General features: G+C 40.8%; 2 long non-coding RNA genes across 2 annotated transcripts; one reads left to right on the top strand and one right to left on the bottom strand.

Annotated features, from left to right (window-relative positions):
• The first annotated feature begins 6,384 nt into the window (after positions 1 to 6,384).
• On the top strand, positions 6,385 to 7,366 carry LOC106958733 (uncharacterized). Its single transcript, XR_001427205.1, has 2 exons — positions 6,385 to 6,904; positions 6,935 to 7,366. It is a non-coding gene; the product is annotated as an uncharacterized LOC106958733 (long non-coding RNA).
• Positions 7,367 to 15,149: 7,783 nt separating this feature from the next.
• LOC106958739 (uncharacterized) lies at positions 15,150 to 21,396 on the bottom strand. Its single transcript, XR_001427206.1, has 2 exons — positions 21,126 to 21,396; positions 15,150 to 16,126 (listed from the first exon to the last, which is right to left on the bottom strand). It is a non-coding gene; the product is annotated as an uncharacterized LOC106958739 (long non-coding RNA).
• Between the last annotated feature and the right edge of the window lie 312 nt (positions 21,397 to 21,708).

Genomic DNA, 21,708 nt, shown 5'->3' with positions numbered 1-21,708 from the left:
GAAGATGCAGCAGAAAAAATCCTGGGAAAAAAATAATCTCTGAAAGAAAAAAATAATCTCTGAAAGAAAAAAATAATCTCTGAAAGAAAAGCTCCAAAAGCAGAGCGGCTTCAGCAAACGAGGGACGTGTGGAAAAACTGCAGTCCAAGCAGAAGAAAAAACTTTAATCAAATCTTAGATTCATAAACTACAGCTGAGATTTTCTATGATTTCAGGACCAAGGAGACATTTTAAAATCTCCACAGAAAGCTTGTAGGAAGTGGTTCCTCCTTCTCCTGCCCTTCGTCTCCACTCTGCGTGCTTCACGTTTCCCTGCATCAACACTCTGGACTTTAATCGATGGCTCCTCCTCAGGCTTTCTGCTGATCTGAACGATCTGCAGGGAGGCCATGTGGCCGACTGAAGCAGCTGGATGGAGCAGAAAACACGGAACAACGAGAAGCTGCTCACCTCCGACCAGGAGGAGGCGACATGTCTGAGAATCCAACTGTCAGACAAACACTCGGCTTTCAGCACCTTCAGAAAGGAGCAGAAACCAGGTCAACCACCAACAACCCAGTCAAAGTAAACCATAAATGGAGTTTTGCATGACAGCAGAGGGAAGACGCTACAAAGAAAACCAAGAAATCAGCTCAGATTTGAACTGATGTGTGAAAATCAGGTAAAGTTTTCTGTCTTAATGCTTTGCTGCAAATTTTCACGTTTTCGTGTAAATTGTTTAGTTCTGGAATGTTTTCCTAAATCCGCCTCAGTGCCGCCCTCTTCGGGTTGCAGGGTGGAACTGCAGCTGAATCATTTACGTCACACAGTTCATGTATAAAACCATCTGACTCAAACTCTGAATCTTCATTTGGCTCAGAAAATGTTGCCAGCATCTGGATGTGACCCGGTGGTCGTTTTTCGAGTGGCCTAGTCAAAGCTTGGCTCTAGAACAAAACCAGTTATGCTTAAAAACCCTCAAGTGTGTCTGAAATAAAATAATTCTGCAAAGACGGGAGGGCCACAACTTAAGAGTCATTAGCAGTTAGCTTACAGCTTCAGTGGCAGCTGCCGCTGCTAATGCTGGAACAAATGAGAACTTTTCTTCAGTAGTGGAGTCTAATGCAGTGAAAGCTAATCACAGTGTTGAGCATTTTTCACAGTTTTCATGGAAACATGCAGTGAAAGTTAATAGTGGCTAATAGTTTAGCTAACTGCTAATGAGTCTCTTAAATCACTCAGAATGTTTTGGCCTCTGTCAAATACTTTTATTTCAACCACATTGGAGGGTTTTTAAGCAAAGCTAGTTTTGTTTTAGGTCACGCCTCATTTTTCATTTGGAATTCAGTCCAAGCTTTGATTAGGCCACTCCAAAAATGACCATCTGGTCACAACCAGATGCTGGGAACATTTTCTGAGTCACGAGAATATTCAGAGTTTTACAGTCGGATGGTTTTATACGTGAACAGAGGCTGTGTGACTGAGTTATTTGCTTTCAGATGCAAAAGAGTCATTAGCAGTTAGCATACAGGCTTAAAGGCAGGTTCCCTGCTGAGGGCGGTTCCTTAACGCCCCTCAGGGTGTCATTACTTTGGGTCATATCTGTCAGATTATTCCAGATTAAATGCGATGAAACAGGAAGAACGGTTTACGGCTGATCTCTGGGTCAGTGGAGGACTTCATGGTCCCGGTCAAAGACGCTCCCCTCTGACTGGGAGTCGACCTCTAACACCGGTTCTGATCCGAACGCAGCCTGAACCGGTACCACATCACTGACACACACACACACACACACACACACACACTGGTCCTCTCAACAATAGCAGAGCAAATGAAGCAGGTCATCCCAAAGCTTAAAGCAGCTCTTTGTTCTGAGACGCTCTGAATGTTTGAGGAAACCAACACAGAGACTGTAACACACACACACACACACACACACACACACACACACACACACACACACACACACACACACTGCGCTCTGATTCATTCTGACGAACATGATCCTTGGATGCAGCGGTCACATACACACACACACCGGTGTGTGCAGGTATGGCATGCATGATGACACACCTTCACACACACACACACACACACACACACACACACACACACACACGGTGGAGCGTCTTACCGTTGTGAAGACAATGGAGACGCCTTCTGTTCATTTACAGCAGAGAATAAAACACTTTCACACACCTCTCTGTCTCCTTCCTCTGCCTCTCTCTCTCCTGCTTTGCTTTGTCTGCCTCGCTCGCCCGGCCACTCCCCCGGCTCCTCCCCCTGCCCCCCCCCCTCCCCCCCGGTCTAACCCCTGTCCTCCTTTCCTTCCTCTCTGGGTGGATCCTCCATGGAGATGCATGACAGCCTCTCCTCCACGTGTCTCCAGTGCGCCTGTCACTCGCATTGGTGCGCACTCAGCCATTCATCCCAGCAGCACACACACACACACACACACACACACGCACACACACACGTTTTTAAGATAAGCACACACTCTTCCTTCCTTCTGCCTGCGAGCCTCTGGGCTCAGCGCGGTAACGTGCAGCCTGCTCAGTGACAGGTGGGGAGATGAAGCCGAAACGCTGCAGAACATCCAGCCTGATCGCTGCTCACATCACTTCCTTCCTCTGCTCCAACCTTTTGTCCTCCACTTCCTGCTCCATGTCACCCAAAGCCTCCAGCTCTTCTCTTCCTCTGCTCTTTCCTTCATCTTTCACTTTATTTATTCAGGCTGAACTGTGAATTTAACTGCAGCCAGCAGATAAATCACATCAACTTTATTAGTGTAGAACATTTCAGGAACAAGGCAAAATATAATACAGTAACCAATTATCAATAATCATCAAATATACAGTATTGATCAATGCTCCAGTTATTAGGAATCAAAGGCAGGTTTGTAGTCTAGATTTAAAGAATCTCAGTGTTTCAGCTGTTTTGTAGTTTTTTTTTGGAAGTTTGTTAAATATTTTGTTGCATAGAAGCTGAATGCTGCTTCTTCATGTCTGCAGAACCAGAACCAGAACCAGAACCAGAACCTGAACCAGAACCAGAACCTGAACCAGAACCTGAGAGGTCTGGAGGCTGATCCATCAGCAGCAGATCTTTAATCCGTTCAGTGATTTATAAACTACCAGCAGTAGATTAAAGTCTGTTCTGTCAGTGAAGGACTGTAGAACTAGGTGATGTAGAACTGGGTGGTGTAGAACTAGGTGGTGTAGAACTGGGTGGTGTCTCTACCTTCCTGGTTCTAGTCAGAAGCAGAAGACCCACTTTGGAACCGTCTTTATGTGGCTTTGAAGTTTCAGGTCAAAGTTCATCAAAACACCCAGATTTTCTATGACACACAGTTATTATTGTTTCCATTCATGTTATTGAACAGACCAACATGACTCTAGGGCTGGACTTTGACTAGACCATGAACATGTAAGCTTCGGGTCGTTCCTGCTGGGACCCCTGACCCCTGACCCCTGGTTAAAACTCTGCATTGACCTCTGTCTGATTGCCGCTGGGTCTCCTGATCACGTTGAGGCAACATGAAGCGACGGTCAGACACTGTGTGCATCTAACATCCACTAACCACAGATTCAACTGAATCTTCCTCAGTCAGAAGGAACAGGTCAAAGGTCATTGTTTATTGATGAGGGTAGCAGGTATACAGGATATGAAGGTACAGATGATGCTGTAGATTTATATATCTATGTGTTTTTCTGAAAAAGAAGACAACAATAAAAGTATATATGAATAACCACAAAGGTAAACTACACACAGAGGGTCATGCATTACCACAGGAAATCCCGTAGAGGGCGCCATAACACCACACATGAACTAACAGTTAAAAGCAAATCAAACACAAATTTCTGGCAGGAAAAAAGTAACAACACACACAGTTAGCAAAGGACTGATAGCCAACGGCTATTCCTGCTGCGTGGCACCTGTCCTCACACTGAGCTACAGGAAGCACAGAAACTAGCTAGTTAAGCTACGAGCGGAACTGCAAAGAGGTGCATTGTGGGTAACGTAATGATTGTTTTCCCAAGAAGTTGTTTCAGCCAGAGAATATCGTATATATATTTTTCATACATGAAAATGGAGCATTTTCCTGGTTTCATATATTGTTCCTTTGAGGGATTGCTGAGTGTTTATCGCTATGCAGACGATACGTAGCTCTAATCAAAGAATCCAAAAGAATTAGACTACAAGACTATCTTGGAAATAAAGATATAATACTTTAGAAAAGATGTAAAGTTTATATAAAACATGGCAGTAAAATAAAGAGCCTTGTCTGAAAAGGCCTCCATAAACCCGTTACCTAAAGTTAGAGCAATTTCATCTGATCATAAAACTTCATGTCCGCCAAGAAGACAGAGAAAAAATGGAAAATGGTGGCTAAAGGAGATGTGGTTAAGTTAGTTTGTTAAAACTGATGTAAAGGTGAAACTGAGCCTGAGGGTCGCCTACCTGCGTAGAGGCAGCCAGGTCCCGGCCGAGCGCAGACAGAACAAAGGGCAAAGGTCGCAGACATCTCGCACGCCGAACATCCCGGCTATTTTTCTACGCGTTTTATTTTTCGTTGGAGTCCGAAGCGTTGCCATGTGAAGCAACCTGAAGGTTTCTCATCAGACTTTAACGACACACTCCTGCTTCTTCTCATTCACTTTCTGAGGATGTTTTGTTTCCAGCACCAGTTTCTGCTCAGACATCATGAAGGACGATGTCTCACTGAAATCAGTGTTTCCACTTCTGAAATGTGGTTTAAAAATGTTTATACCAGGAAAAACAATCACAAACAGCTACGTCTCTCTGTAACGCTTGTTTCTAAAATATTTAGCAGATTTCAGGTGGCAGCAGGCAGATCACACCAGATGATGCCTTGATTTGGGAAGTGATGGATGCAGTTTGCTCTCTTTAAATTAACTGGTTTCCATGGTTTCCTTGGAGGTGATGATTGAGAAGCACAATGTTTCATCTTCCCGCTGCGTGTCCTTGGAGGAGCAATAAAAAAATCAGTGCTGATTCTCCAGAACGAGCGGCTGCTTTTCCACAGCGGCTTGCAGGCGTTTCTCAGTCTGAGGCCTGCCAGGCTCCGAACGCAGAGCGTGTTATCTGCTGGAAACACGCCGCCGGGTTTGTCAGCCAAGAGGCAAAGAGGCTGACGGAGGAAAACGAACCGAAACAAAGTTTGGTGAGAGAACGAAACCTTTTTAACACGTTTGACTGCTTGTTTTAAAGTGATTAGAAAATGTCTGTTAAAACCAACTTGCATAAATAAATAACAGGCTGATTTAATGATTATAGTCACTCAGACATATTGCAAATAAATCTGTTTAGCCTTCATAACGAATCCCCATCTGTTTCCTCCTTCCTCAGCCTTGAAGTATTGATCATTTACTAATAATAATTTAATGTATAAATAATGCATCATGTATTTATCTGGATATCTAAGGGGAAAATATGCTTTAGAGTATTTAGAAGGGAGGACAAATTGCTTCCATGCTTGAACAGATTAACTGTAATTACAGTGACACCAAATGAGACGAGGCACCTTCAGAAAATATCTTCAGGTAATGACATAATTAAGTCTCCATGCTGAGATAATGATGCTGGAAATGGTTCCTTCTGCAGCTGTGCACATTTTAAAAACTACTTTTCAGATAAAATATGATTTTTAAAAATGATTTCTTATTCGTTGCTCATTCTGAGTTGCAGGAAATTATGGGTCAGACAATGACCACTGGTGTTAATAATTCTTCATATTTAAATTCCTGTTTTGTAAATTGCTGTGAGTGTTGGAGGTTAATGAGCCTGGAAATAAAGATTTATAATTAACTGCTTGTTCCGTCACAGATAATCTCCTATAAATTGTTAAATATTATCTGTGAAGCTGCAGAAATGTTTTATGTATTTTGTCGCTGACAAACGAATTGACTTTTATGGGCTTTTATTTTAAAACTCTGCTTTTATCTTTATTTACCAGAGATATGGTATTGGTTTTAAATGTATTGTTATTTTTATTATAGATTCATTTTTTATGTATTTTTAAAACCTTTCAAATGAAAAATGTTTCAGATTAAATCAATCGCCATGTTATGATGGCCGTTATGTTGGATCATTTATTTTGTTCACTTCTCAGATTAATAGAAACTAGTCATCATTTTTTCTCTAGATTGTGACTTTTGGATTTTTTAAGTTTTCTAACGTGTGTTTAGAAAATTAACTTTAATTCAAATGAGCCCCAAAAATGTTTATATATATATACTTATATATATTAAATCATTAATTTATTTGGCTTTTTTACACGTTCCAATACTTTATTGATCAGTCACATCTAATATTAGCTTCTTCAAATTAACTACAAGATTTTAGCTGCCTTTGTTTGTCACTGCTATCATTAAGTCTGTTATTAACAATGTAGGCTTATGGAAAGAATTGTTAATATTTAATAACTTAAAATATATATATTATGAATGCAAACATAATCCATGGAAACAGATTTTGGAAAAAGCTAAAACATGTTAGCATGAAGTTTGCAGGATTTTCCGCCTGTAATTTGTAAATAAAAACAAATTAAAGAGACGTAAAACAGAAGACATTCCCTCTGTCCTCAGCAGTGGCTGTGTGAAGCCGTTAGTCAGAGATCTTTTAATCTGTGTGAGTCGTTACGCTAGAACAGATTAGCTCTATTAGCTCGCAGATTAGCTTCAGTAGCTCTGCTAGCAGAAAAACTGATTTCACCAAAATGCAGACGCGTTAAACAGGTTCAGGTTCTCAGAATGAGGAAGAGACTCAGTCTCCAGCTCATCTCATTGGCTCAAAACTATTAGCTGCTTAGCTAGCAGCATAAAGCTCGTTTCAACAGCTTCCTATTTACCAGACAGTAAGAAAAGGGCATCCAGAAGCAGAAGGTGGTAAAAACCATCAGTCTGTCTACTGAGAACGACTCATTCCCCCTCAGCTCCAGCTCTCACTCACTGCTGCAGTCATCAGGACTCCACTGGGCCTGGCTGAGTCAGAACCGGGTCACCGAGTCAGTGAGGAAGCAGGAAGAGTCTGAATATAAAGAGTCATCCATGCAGGTGTTGAAGTAAGAAGCTGAGCCTCTGACGTCACTTCCTGTGTCTTCATCAGAGCATGAAGGACGTCCACTCCACTGGTTAAAAATCCAGGTAGATCCAGCGTGAAGGTAAAAGTTCTGATGTGGGTTTGATCCGACGTAGATCCTCCTCTGGTCTGCAGCACTGCGCCTCCTGCCACCTCCTCCTGACCGCTCTCTAAGACCTTAATTAAATTAAAGTCTTCTGCCTCCTGCTGACCTCAGATGCACTCAGAGGAATCTCCCACCAGACCGCTCATTAAACCCTCAACGTTTTAAAGCCATTTACTGAGAGCAAAGAATTTATTTGGTTTATTTCAGACCTAATTTATGTTCACACAGAAAATTATAAGCTGCCCTCACAAAACTCTGCCCATTTCCACACAAAGCCCCCTTGGCTTCCCACACAGATCCTCCAGACTAGCGGCAGCAGGCATTAGCAATCCCCTGGTGGAGCTGTGCATCTGCTGAGCTCCTAAGAACTGCTACAAATGGCATAACAGAGAAGCATTGTGCTGGAGTGTCGGAAAGAGGAGATGCTTCTTAAAGAGACAGAAGCCCAGTTTGAAGGCGTTAAATTACAAAATCAAATTTATTTTAAGTCATGTATTTTTATAACAACTGAAAGCAACATAATTACTTGATTATGCTATAAAATGGAAAATACATAATTGTACTTAACTGTCCTGCTGGCAATGCTCTGGTCTGACTTGTTGGTTGGTTTAGTTTCTGGAATGTATGTAGGAATAAGAAACATGTTACTGAGTAAAACCCAGCCAGCATGCCTAGGTGGGCCCCATGTGGGGAAAAGGAGGGCAGACTATATGGGTCCCATATGGGTTTGTCCGCGGGTTCCACGATGGCCCCACATGGGTTTGCCCATGTAGGGCCAGAGCCCACATGGGCCCTGCATGGGCCCTATATGGTGGTGGCCCACATGGGTTTTGTCCAATTAGGGCCCATGTAGCACCCATTTGGGCGGTGGCCCTACATGGGCAAACCCATGTGGGGCCATCGTGGAACCCGCGGACAAACCCATATGGGACCCATATAGTCTGCCCTCCTTGTCCCCACATGGGTCCCACCTAGGCATGCTGGCTGGGAAATGTGTTCAACATGAGTTTATAGCAGCTTTCCTAAAATGAAGAGCTCCAACTTTGAGACGCTCATAAATCTGCAAAATGAAACTGATTTTCTGATGGTTTTTGTAAAGCAGAGGACAGAAATGTACGCATCACATTTTAATGTCCAAACTAAGAAACATTCACACAGCAGGTCTTGATGCTCAATTCCAGTTTTTTTTGCTAAAATCCTATTTTTATTTTCTGTAGAGCGTTTGTTTATGCTACTAATTAAATGCGACCCAATCGGCCGCATGCAGAAGAAGACTGTAGATGCCCAGCAGCTTTCTGTTTGCGGCAGATAACAGACGAGGGCGCTAGCCGCCGTTAGCCAGTGGGCGGAGCTAATGTCTGCGGCAGCTTCCTCCACTGGCTCCAGCTGTTCATCCAGAGTTTGTAAAAAATTAATTACAGCAATTTTTTGGAATTATTTTCACATTCCAGTGAAAATATTGACCTCAGAGTCGCAGCAAACTGGGAGGAAGTTGTGTTGAGTTGCTGACTGAAGCAGCCAATCAGACGACAGCGTTTCCCCTAATCCCGCCCAGAGTTTGATGAATTTATTTAAAACATGAAGTAATTGATTAAATCACTAAATAACTAGCTTTTAGAATTAAATCAAACTTTGAATTGAAGCATATGAAATTAATCCTATTTAAATAATTCTGCAGCATACATTAAAATATTTATTTATTGTAATTTATCACTCTTCACCGACACTGCAGCTTTATCTTATGCAATAGACATACGTCTATTAAGACAGTCCTGTAGGATAAAACTTCATGATACGAACAAATAAACCAATAATATTAGAAAAATGATTATAATGTGACTGATTTTTATAAATATGATCCAACTGACCAGCAGGACCTTCACAATAAAACACACAGGAAATTCCTTTAGAATCAGTTTTTAATTCACCATTCACCACCTTCATCATCCTCATCATCACAGAAACGATCACCTTCATCAGCGCGTACACTCTGCTTTTATCACTTCAAACTTCAAACTTTTATAATATATTATATTTCATCCATTATCATCTGTTTTTTAAATAATTTACATAAGAATAAAGTCAACAGACTAAAGAATGGATGATCTGAATATTTACATCATGGGACACAGAGAAGAAAACATCTTGTGGTTGGAAATAAAAGAAACACCTGTAAGGAGGAAGAGGAGACGAGGAAGAAGCATCTGAGCAGAGAGGAAGGAGCCAACAGGAGAGCCTTTGTGCTGCTGCAGCAAATCTTATAGCTAAGCAAATGAAATCATTTTATGATGATAAACCCTCAGCTGAACCTTTTTCAGATTCCTGATTTTATTTTCCATCAACATGTTTGACTTTTTCACTTCATTAAAACAAGAAAACTGATGAGCAGAAAAGTCAGTTTTTCTTCAGGACAGTCAGTAGTTATGTTTTCATCCAACTGTCTGGAGTTTAGAGCAAACGTTTAAAATAAAAATAATTATGTGTGTTTCCATTTACTGGTTTCCATTTCATCAGATATCGACGCTGCAAACCATTTAGGAAATGGAGAATCTCCTCCAAACTGAAGGTCTGGACTGAGACCTTCAGAGTTTCGTGCCTGTGGTAAGGTTTGGACCTCAGGCGATGGGAGCGTTCTGCCCGCCATCCCAGCCTGCAGCGCCTCCCGCAGGTGGACAGTCCTCCCCTCCAGGCTGCAGGAGGTCTGAACTTACTCACCAGATGTGTTTCCGTCTCTCCTGCAGCTTTTCAGAAAAACCAAAACACATCTAAAGCGAACGAAGTTATTTTGAATGCTGATGTTTTCACCAACCTTTTGTAATGTGATTCTTTAAAATGAGCATAAAAACACTGATAGAAACACGGCAGGTGATTCAGCCCCCCATCAGGCTCAGTCCAGGTAAACGCATTTTAGACGTTTCTAATTGTCATCTCATTCTTCATCAATCATCCGTCTGATCCATAGAGATCGGACGTATCATTATTGGTAAAATTAAAGTTCAGCTCTCTCTTCACCTCCACTGATCAACCTCCTGAACCCTCCAGACGTCATCAAACCGGCCCGCCACGTCCTCCAGGAGGCAAACACTCCATGACTGGATCATGACCTGATACACTCCTGGTTCTTCACAGCACCACCGTTTTATACCAGCATGCTAATCTGTCAAAGACCCAAAAAACATGTTTGAACAGGGAAAAAATAGGAAATAATCAAGTATCAGGGAGCAAATAGTGTTCAGGAATGAAGTTATGCTTCTTCTCCTCCTGCCTTCATTGATCTCAAACTTTTCTCCTCACAGAGGATTTTAAATCCACTGAACAGTAAAATTCACCTTCTCCTCTACTGACTGTGGCACTGAACACACATAGTCAGAGTTTTATAAAAATTAATAACTCTCCCTTTTAATCTGCCCTGAGTGCCGTTTCAGACATGCCAAACCCATAGGGGGCAGCACAGTGCAAAGCTAAAACCAGTCAGCCAATCAGATTGCTTCAAAACAACCACGACTTCCTGTTGGGAATCAAACGTCACCAGGAGCTTCCTTTGTGTGGACAGATTTATAGGTTGAACCACTTTTAGATAATATGAGAATATAAAGTTAATAAGACGTGGATATATTGTCATCGCAGACAGTAATGCCTGGGACCCAAAAATCTGGTTTTTCATAAAGTTCTCCATGATATAAAGTGTAATTTTTGAGTCGATTAAAGACCAAAACCCATAAAAATCTATTCATCTTCTCAGATATCCGGCTGCGTGTGAGCAAGGCCTTTTTTTAATTAATCAGCATGTCCAGAAAAATGTCCACCATCTCCTAGTTACCATGTCAAGGTGGCGCCGTCCCTCCAAACACTGGACATCTGCTGACATCATCATGTCAGACTGGCTAGCTCTAGTCTCTTTTAACCCACTGGTAAAAATTTAGTAAAAAAAAAAAAAAGACGTTCAAATGCTTTGCTGGCGCGTTTGATCAACCACGTTAACGAGACTTAGATGTCAGCAGACGTATTTTTACTTTCCACAGCTTTTGTTGTTTAAACTGTTGACTTTTCTGACTATTCAGCAAAAATCTGCCCAGCAGGATATTCCATCAGTGTCGATGGACAGAAGAGGAATCTGGCCTCTTTCTATGCCAAACTGCTGCAGAGATGAAATCCTGTCATGAAGACTGAAAGAACATCACACACCGTTTCATTATGCCATATTTCATAGGGCATGAACTTGTGAGAATGATCATGACTAATTTGTCCTTCTGCAAGCAGGAAAGTGGTTATATAACCGCTGCAGAGATCAGCAACGCCAATCTGCAGTTTTAAGTTGTTTGCTGCTCAGGAACGCCTTCCGACCGATTTCTAAAAACACGATAAAATCTCAATTTTACCAGGTTGGAGAAAAAATTCAGGTGTCTATGGACAATTTCAGCTGCTTCATTTTGTTTTCAACCAAAGGGTCATTAGGGAAATTATAGGGAAATTATAAAATAAAGAAAAATAAGATAAAAATAGAGAAAAAGTGATTTAATATCATTACTAATATTTGGATATCTAATCTTTCAAACTAAACGTCAGCATGCCACAAACAACAGCAGAAATAAGATCACTGCAAACAATGCTAAATTCTAAAACAACAGAAGTAGCTAAAAGCATTAAATGCTAAGCTAACAATGCTAATTCTAACTGCGAACATTTTACTCTTCACTGCAGGAAAAAACTATTTTTCTACTTTCACAAATACTGAAATCATGACCTTATCTGTTTACATGATGTGAAATAATTTCTTGATATTGGGTTTGCCACTAAAAGTTAGCAACTTTTCTAGTATGCTAACGCTTCTAAATGCTAACAATAGCAGCAGAAATGCATAAAACCAGGATCTGCTCAGCTAACACTTTGATTGCCAACATAAAAGATTCTCAAAGCAACTGTTTAAGATAAATATAATGTATACTATAAATATTACCAAGTGCAAATATGACAAAAGCACCAAAAGTGGTTAAAAGTGTGAATTGCTAGCCTTACAGTTCCGGTGCTAACTGTAGGAATTTCACTCATCACAACAGGACCAGTAAATTTGAGCTGGTCCTCAAATTTGCTGAAACTACACAAGATAATTTTTAAACAAATTATCTTGTATATTAATACAGAGTTATTCCTTAAAGAATGCAACAATTATCCAGAACAATAGTTTGCTTGTAAACAAAGCTAAGTGCTAACAGACTTAAGAATGAATAGCTTAAAGCAGGAACCAAATTATTTTGATGCCAACTGCAGACATCAATGAAGAGAAAGAATCTTTTGTCTACACAAAACATTTAATGTTGACACTGTATATTGTTCTTACACTAAATTAATGAATAAAGCGGAACTAATGCTAAATCCTGATACACTGCAGCAGCAGTAAACTTCAATCAGGAAACGCTACGCTAACTAGGCTTCTGATACCGACTGAAAACATTTTATTCCTAAATATTTAAGACGTGTTGCTACTTTCACATGTATGCATAACAACAACACTCTATGCCACAGAAAATTAACGAGATTATTATTAGCTTGCTAGCAAGGCTAAATGCTAATACGTAACAGCACAGGTAGCTGAAAGCAGAACATGCAAGGCTAACTGTTCTGATGCTAACTCCAGACAACTCACATATTTCATTAAAATCAAACTTATAGGTATCAACACAAATATTTAACTAATAACTTCAGTATATCATAAAAAATGTTTTGACGAGTAGCACAAAGCAAACTTGCTAACTATGATAAATGCTAATACAAAGCAGGAGAAGTAAGTAGGAAATGCTAGGCTAATGGCTAATGACACTGTAGAAAACTCAACATGATTTTATTACTACAGCCACACATTCTGAAGCTGTGATCAACTTTTTATATTCAAAGTATAATAAAATGTTGGCCACAATTAACAGGAACAATGTTAACTAGCCAACACAAAAGTAGAACAGTAAAATTACCTGTAATATTGGATATTTAGTTATATTTATGTCTCGTTGTCAAAAGAAAAATGGTACAATAACTCAAAATGATTTTAATTTCCAATTTCCAAACGTGTGTAAAGTGTATCAGTGAATTTATTTTTTAAAATTGATCTTTACTTCATGAAGCCCTGCCGAACGGCAGAGAATCAAAGCAACAAGTATGAATTCAGTTTTAATTTAACTTACCTGGATAAAGTAGGTTAAATAAAAATCAAAATAACGCAATGATTGTCAGACCTGTTTAAGCCACTTGATAGATGTATAGATGCATAAAGAATAGAAATACCCTTTATTGCCCCACACTGGGGAAATTCATGACCGGGAGAACTGAGTAATGAGAAGATTAAAAAATTATGTTTTTAAATTGGTTTTCCGTAAAAACTATAACGCTACATTTAATAAATTGATCAACTTGAGGAACAACATATCCAGTATAGTTCAGTGCAGTTGGAAGTTAATAAAAACCCAACAAAACAAATGTGGGAACATTAAAACAAACAGATTCAAATGTCCTGGAAGTGTCGGTTCTTAAAGTGACCAATAAAAGGTTTGGTTTTCATTGAATTGAAACTTTTTAAAAAATGTACTTTACACTGAAGCAGAGGATTGTTTAAGTTATTTAAGACAAAGGATGAGAAAAAACTCAAGAGTTTAACAAAAAGATGACAGATGGTTGTTTTTAGGAAGGGGAAGACCAAAGGCTCTTCTGTTGCTTCTTCATCATGCTCTCTGATCCGCTTCCTCTCTTTCAGAGTGTTTGTGTTCACAGCAGTCAAGGCAATACTGTCACGTAAAATTCATTTTCCAATCCCGCATGCAGACCAAGCTTTACCTTCCTGAACTCATTCTGACATATTCTCAAACAACCAAACCTCTCAATTAAGAAGTGATCAGATCTGAGCTGGTACGACTTCCTGTTTCCTGTCACCATATTGGCTTTAGATGTTCAGTGGTGAGCACCGCTAACAAAAAGCTAGCTGTGCTAACGCTAACGCAACAATCATAAACCTAAGTAAAGCACTATACCATCATGGTATTTAGCAAAAGCTAATGCTAACATGCTAAATTCTACCAGGTAGATGTCTACCATCAGTGGTGGGAATCGTTAACTAAAAGGTTAGCTGTACTAACCCAACAGTAGATTTTAAACTGTATACTGTAAAACTACAGTAATGCATTCTGGGTACAGAATAAAAAGCATTTGATTCACCAAATCAGGGGAGGAGAACGTGAGGATTGTTGTGAAGAATATTCTGCAAGGATATGAAACTTTTATCGTCAATAAAATGTTGAAACTGCTTCAACAAATTCTGCTATTTTATTTGGAATAGAAAAATATGACCTCAGTGAACTTTAATGTTAACTTTTTATTATCTAAATGACACATTTACACCTCCAATATCTGCAACAAAATCCTAATTTCCAGATTTTACCTTCAATTAATTTCTGAATTGTCCCAAAAATCAAATTTAAACGGTAAAACCTTTTAAATCCGTCTTTAAAAGACTACAGCCCCCAAGCACCTGTACAAGTTTAGGAGAAGCTAACTGTGCTAAATGTTTTCAAAGTCAGCTAAAGCGCTAAGCTTAAAATTAGCTCAGCTAGTATTAGCACTTTAGCTGAAGTGTGCCCACCACTGCTGTCAGGAACTTTAACCTTTAACCTCCTGTTTTTTTATTTTTCATTTCTCTAAGTGTTTTATTGCCCAACTTTCTGATGGCTCATGCACTTCTGGGAATATTAGCAGCTTGTGTTGTGAAAACTGTTCAGATTATCATAAACCTATCCAGCCCCTCCCAGATTCTTGGCCAGTAGCAGTTGCTGCCATTTCTTCTTCTTCTCTGTGAGCTTGGTCTGCACGTCTCCGTCCGGACCATAAATCCCAGCTTGCTTTGCTATGTGGTTTAATGACAGTATAGTCCTGTGTGTGTAAACACTGATCCAGATGCGAGTCAGGCGACGGCTGCAGCTGCTGTGTGTGTGTGTGTGTGTGTGCTGTACAGGTTAGGCACCGGGGTTCTCCCTAAAACTGCCAACAGGGCACGTCAAGCGTTTATGCATCTCCGACAATCTGCTGCTTCAGGCTGGAGGTGGGATGGACTGAAATCCGGTCTCTTAGTTTCACCTAAAGATCCAAAATCCTTCTGGCAAATTTATGTTCCTCCAAACATCAACACAGACCCTCATCTGCTTAGAAACCATCAAACATTGGACCTAAGACAAGGTGCAGTTCTAAGAAGAACCCGGCTGCCTGATAAAGGAGCAGACAGTCGACATCATGGATCCGGTCACCGCTGCCCTGCGGCGGAGCGGGTCGGGTTTCCAGAACGACGGACGGTTACCGGGCAGAGCTGCTCAGGCTGTTCATGAACTCTCCGCAGAGTTCTTCTCGTTCAGGGAGGGTCGGCTGTGCAGCAGCCCGGAGCGCCGCCTGCTGGCCGCTGGGGGGCAGACGTCGGGCGCAGCGGGGTCATGGCTTCATGCTGGGGCGGGGCAGGAACGGTGCGGGAGACGAGGTCTGAGTTTGTTCTCAGAGTGTCCGTGGAGCTCGGACCGGAGCTACGCTGCAGACTGAAGCTCAGCGTCTTTATCTGAGCCGCAGGTTTGAAACACCTCAACAAGATTAGCAGCAGGGTTGCAAAGCCGGCCTTGTCGTTTGCTTTTTTATGTCTCGTAGCTTCAGGTTTTCTGAGCAAACAAGCCTTTAAAGTGAAAAAAATATTCAGGTATCCCTGTTTTTTTAAACTTCAAAGATCTTTTTCGTACTCAAAAGTCGTCTTGTTGTTGGCGACTGAAGGGCGAAGAAGGGATGGCGAATACCACGGTGGAGGGAGGACGGGGGCTTGTTACCCAGGGTCTCACGGTCGCCCCTGGTTACCTAGAGGAGGGGCTACTGCACTCGGAGGCGGGGCAACAGAACTGATGGGCGATGTCATCGTCTTCGTCCTCTCTGAGAGACAGACCAGCAGACAGACAGAGAGGAAGAGGTAAAAGAGGAAGAGGGCAGAATGGCTTTCATTTGGATTTGCAGTACCGCGGTCAGCCACCAGATGTCACTGTTTGCTCATCTGTGACTACAAGCAGAGGTGAAGCAGTGTCCCCTGGGGGCCTGGGGGCCAAAGTGAGTCAGTAACACAGAAACTACCAGAGCCAGAGGTCAACAAAGTCACTTCTGACCCTGAAAGTTTCCACTGAGGCAGAGAGGACAGGAAGGAAGGATGAATGGATGACGATGGAGGGAAAGCCGAGCTATTTTTAGGACCAGTAGCACACATTAATGCAAATGTAATGCCTAAAAGTGCAAATTAGTGCAATAACCGCTGCGGCTGTGATTTTTAAGCAGGGCTGTAATCCATCACTTTGATCCCATTCAGCAGTTTTAACTTCCCTTGTCTCATTTAAATAATCTGACGAGTTTTACAGATTGTAAATCAGCCGTACGAGGAGATCTGCGGTTTGAAACGAGCAAAGAGAGATAAAGAGCCCAGAATTAGGTTTGGTCATTTTAGCTAAATGTCTTTTTAAAAGGCCGACGGCCCAATAATTTCATAACGAAGTCCCTTAAAACCAACTGAAACCAGTCAGATGTTCCATCAGCGGTGCTTTCAGGAAACCAGTTTTCAGATTCTCTGAATAAAGCAGAGAATCTGAATCTGTGTTCACTGCGCCGTCATGTCTGCAGTGAGACGTTTACCGCAAAACTGGGCAAAGTTCAGAGGTTTGGAAATTCATCGCAGTTTAGACGAGATGGAAGAACAAACTGCGAGGCTCGAAGACGGGATTAAAACATTAATCCGTCTATAATGAGGCTGCGGTTTCAGTATCTTAATAACAGATTCATTACACACAGACTGATAAACTCAAAGTGTTTATTTCCGTTTAATTTGATGATTCTCTAGAAAAACAAACATTTAATCAGAAATGTTAATATTGCCTCTGATAAACCCACTGTAATGTTCTGGTCTCATGACGGCCAGAACAGAAAGGGTTAAATTTAGATTGAGCTAATTCCTGAATATTTCCACTGAACTGTGGTGATGTGGATTAATGTGACCTGTCCTAATCAATTCAATAAACTAGGAAAGATCGCTGACAACTGTCCAGAAAAGGTCATTGCCAAAGATGTAGCTGCCCAGAATGCTGTATTGGTGGAAGGTTTAGTGGAAGGAAAAGGTCTGTCAGCGAGAGGAGCTCCAAAAAAAAAACAATATGCAGTTAAAACAAAGATTTTAAAGAGACAATAACGTAAATGTGTTTTATTCTGCAATATTTAGCCTAAAATGCTCTCAGTGCTGCCCTCTCTTGGTTAAATGGTGGATACTGCAGTTTAATTGTACAGTTTGGTTGCCGTATAAAACCATCTCACTCAGACATACGCCCCCTGGTGGTCAAGAGCTGGAACAGCGAGTGTTGATCGATTTGTTTGGACTGGGCCTCCTCTGCTCCGACTGCATGACGACCAACTGACAGCAGAGCTTAGGAAGGGGCGGGGCTCCACTGCTGCAGTGATTGGTCCATTCATGTGACGTCATCATAAAAGTGTCCAATGAAAACAGAGAAAAGTCACTAGATTTGTCGCTAGTCTGTGAGTCTCAGAAGTCACTAAATACAGGAGAAAAAGTGTTTCTGACCCCCCCTCAGTTAGCCACGCCCCCAGCGTCCAGGCCCCGCCCACTTTGGTGGAACGTTCCAACATTTATTTTCTTTCATCAGGAGTTTAGTTGCACTTTACACCGAGTGACCCGGGTCAGACGTTTTGGGTTCTGCTGGGATTTTGGCCCATTCCTGGTGGAACTGAATCAGGTGTGGAGGCTTCATGATGGCCGCTGTAAACATAAACCTGGAAGCCATTTTGGAACCAGTTCAGCGGAAGCTGACGGTCGTCTGGACCCATCAGGCTTTCACTTCCTGGCTGATTTCTACAGATGTGTCAATGTTTTCACTAATGATGTCGTCTGTTTGATGAAGTGCAGCAGTTCCTCCTGCAGTAAAACGCCTCAGCATGATGCTGCCACCGCCTTACATTAAGATGGTCAAACCTCCATGAATTCAGCCTGTAGGAGGAATGGGCTCTTCCTCTCTGAGCAGCCTTCCAGCCCAGGACTTGTTTCTCGGTGGATAATGACCCTTGACCCCGTCTCACCAGATCAGCAGCATTTTCAGATTTCTCACCAGAACCCCAGAACCCGTTCAGGTCCGGGACAGAAAGCATTTACTGCATGTAATGATTAAAACCTGAAGCTTCTGAATATCCTCCATCACGATGCTCCTTCTTTAGAAAACAGAAATAATTTGGGGATTAAAATATCTGGACGAATTGAAAACAAATCTTATTCACTGTAATTTTCTGAGAAAGAAAAAAAAATATTTTCTTTAGTTGCACCAATAAAATATCACTTAAAATGCACCACTAAGTGTTAAAGTTTAAATGCTAATTTATTAGAATTACTGACATAATTACAATTTTCATCTATTGAAAAATGACCACAGATGGAATCTGAACGTTTTTGTATTTAGCAAATGGACCAGAAATGAAATTAAATGTCAACAAACTTTAGTTTTTTTCCTATGAAAATGAATCAACATATTTTTATTGATCATATAATTCCACAAATTGGAATTACAAAAGTAAATTCAAAGCAGTTTAGTAAAAGGAAAATGTTTCCATAAAAACGTTTTGCGGTGGTCGTAGCCGCTCTCGAGTAGGCGGGGCTTAAAGCTGAGGCGTCTCCTCTGATTGGCTGATAGATGATGAGCACTAGTGACATCACTGAAATATGAATTTATCATTTACAGCCGTCATGATTTTTAATATCTGATCACATGAACTTATTCAACTCGTGACAAATCCAGCAACTTTTTCTGGTTTAATTGGAAACGTTGGCGCCATGTGAACCCGCCAGCCGCTCCGCAGCAAACGGGACGTAAACACAGTTCTTTTCTCCACAGACACCAAAATAAAAAACCCGATTCAAGATACATTCAGTTACATGTTGATGGTTCAAAATTTCTTTGAAGATATTTTTAGATACGCATTAACAAAACCGTCATAAAATGCTACAAAGTAAAAGAAGCTCAGAAGTTCGGGGCATGAAGAGAATCTGAACTTTGTGAATTGAAAAATCCAGCATGACTGGAAGTTAAAGATCCAAGAACATCCTGCAGACTGAAAGCTTCACTTCAGCTCCAGGAACCAACTTTTAGTCTAGATTTTTATAAAAATACACAGTTTAGTGAATTTAAAAGACGATGCTGGAACCATGAAGCAAAATAACTTTACAGTTTAGTTTACAGCACATAAAGTTTATCCAGAAACTGGAACTGCTGAAGGATCAGAAGTTAAAACAAAGATGTAATAAAGTATTTAAATATCGCGTCCAAACTAATCAAATCAGAAAATGTAAGTAAAGATTTTGTTTTTGTGTTTCAATCTGAAGTTTGTGTTATTTTTTTGGTTATGATGGGTTTGGATTTGATACGTCACTGGTCTGTTTGACGATGCGTTGATGGAGGAGATGAGGGCGAGCGAGGGAGGAGAGAGAGAGATGAGGATGATGATTGTGTTTTTGGGGGAAAAGGTGGATGAGGAGAGAGTTGGAGGCTGAAGAGGCTGCTTCACCTTAACGCTGAGTGAGTGACAGAGTCAGATTATCATCATTATTATTATTAATGCTGCAGGTTTTCAGCAGCGGGGATCAGAGCGAGGCGCCGTTCAGAGCGAATTTCTGGACAGACGTTACATTTTACTGCCAAGATGAGGCTGAACCAAGAAGAAAACTAAAATTAATGAGGTATTTAAGTTTTTACCCATCTGATGCCGCAGTCTGTCTGCAGATATCAGACAAATTAACTCAAACTACTGCGAAAATAAAACGTCAAGATGTAGAAAAATATTTATTACATAATTCATAATTTAAATAATTAAATGAAATCAAGGGAAAAAATCCCTCCTTTGAAATAAAAAATGGTTAAAAAGTCAAAGAAATGAAATTCAGTTATGATATTTGCATAAAATTTGAATAAAATATGAATATATAGCAGTTTATTAGAAAGTGACTAAAAATGTAAGATTTTGTCCAGATGTAAAAAACATTTGATCTTTTGAAATAATAAATAATAATAAACGACTGGAAGCAATCTGCTGCGTTTCCATAGTTACAATAAACTTCAGATTGACTAGAATAATAAATTTTTTTTTGTCTTGAAGTGACGTGGAATGAAAGGAAATATATGACATTAATTAGTCGATTATTGAAATGATCTCATTTAATTTATCTGGAGTTTTCAGACTAAAAAAGGTCATTTTCTAAAAGAACAAACATTCAGAGCAGCAAATAAAACAAAGCTGCACAAAAATTAAAACATTTTGACTCTAAGAGTTAAAAAATGTGTAAATATGTTTAAACTCCTCAAGTGTCAGTTTTAGCTTCACCTGGTTCAGATTCTGTAAAACATTATTTTAAACATCTTTTAAATTATGTACATTTTCATAAATAATCCTCAGATCAGCCTTTTTACTGTTCAGTGGAGCAGAAAGGCCTGAGTTTCCACATGTCAATATTAGAAATATTATTTTAGCGGAAGATTCTTCATTTATTAAAATGTTTAAAAAACAAAAATAGAATTAAGTTCTTAGTTTTGTTGCATTTTTAATATTGTGTGAAATTAAATGAAAAACCTGGTGAATGTGCCAATTAATCGGCAACGTAATCCGTCACCAAGTTGTATAAAATAATGAAATCTGGGAAACCAGCAGATGCCTGAATCGTTCCCTAACGATCCTCATCGTCTTCGTGGCTAAATTCGCTCTAAACGAGCTCACAACCTTTCCCTCCGCTCCCGACGGGTCAGGAAGGAGCCGCCGGTGGGTGGAGGCAGAGCGAGGAGCAGCGGGTGAGGCAGGTGAGGTGGAGGAGGTCAGGGGGAGGTGGAGGGACTCTGGCCCTTACCTTGCCTGCTCGTGGTGCTTGGCGGGGGGCAGGGCGCAGGGAGGCTTGGGCAGGCGGAGGCGCGCGGGGCAGCAGTACTGATGGTAGGTGGCGTGGCTGTTAGGAGGTAGACTGGAGGAGTAGAGAGAGGAGGAGGAGGAGGAGGAGGTGGAGGAAGGAGTGGTGATGCTAGTAGGGTTGTTGGAGGTACGACAAGAGGTGGTGGTAGTAGAACAGGTGGAGGAGGAGGAATAAGACCTGACAGAGAGGGATAGAAAGAGAGAGAGAAAGATAGAGAGGGAGAAAAAAGAGAGAAAAATAAAGTCAAGAGAGGAACAGAGAAAAGTAGACAACAAGAACAAGAACAGACAGGCACACAGAAACAAACACCATTAGCACGGTTAGCACGCTGTCAGCAACAGCACAAGCAAAAAGCACACTTTCATCTATTAGCATTAGCTTAGCACACAGAATAACAGCCGCGTAGCATTAGCACACAGTTAGCTACAATTAAACAGTCTTAGCTAACAGTTAGCACACTACGTCTTACCAGGTTAGCATTACCTTAGCAAACAAAATCAATCACAGTTAGTACGGAGTCTTT

The sequence above is a fragment of the Poecilia latipinna genome, unplaced genomic scaffold (assembly GCF_001443285.1).
Source record: "Poecilia latipinna isolate Pla-1442-1.1 unplaced genomic scaffold, P_latipinna-1.0 Scaffold1010, whole genome shotgun sequence".
Taxonomy (NCBI): domain Eukaryota; kingdom Metazoa; phylum Chordata; class Actinopteri; order Cyprinodontiformes; family Poeciliidae; genus Poecilia; species Poecilia latipinna.
The sequence above is the reverse complement of the archived record's forward strand: the minus strand, read 5'-3'. Positions and strand labels throughout refer to the sequence as shown.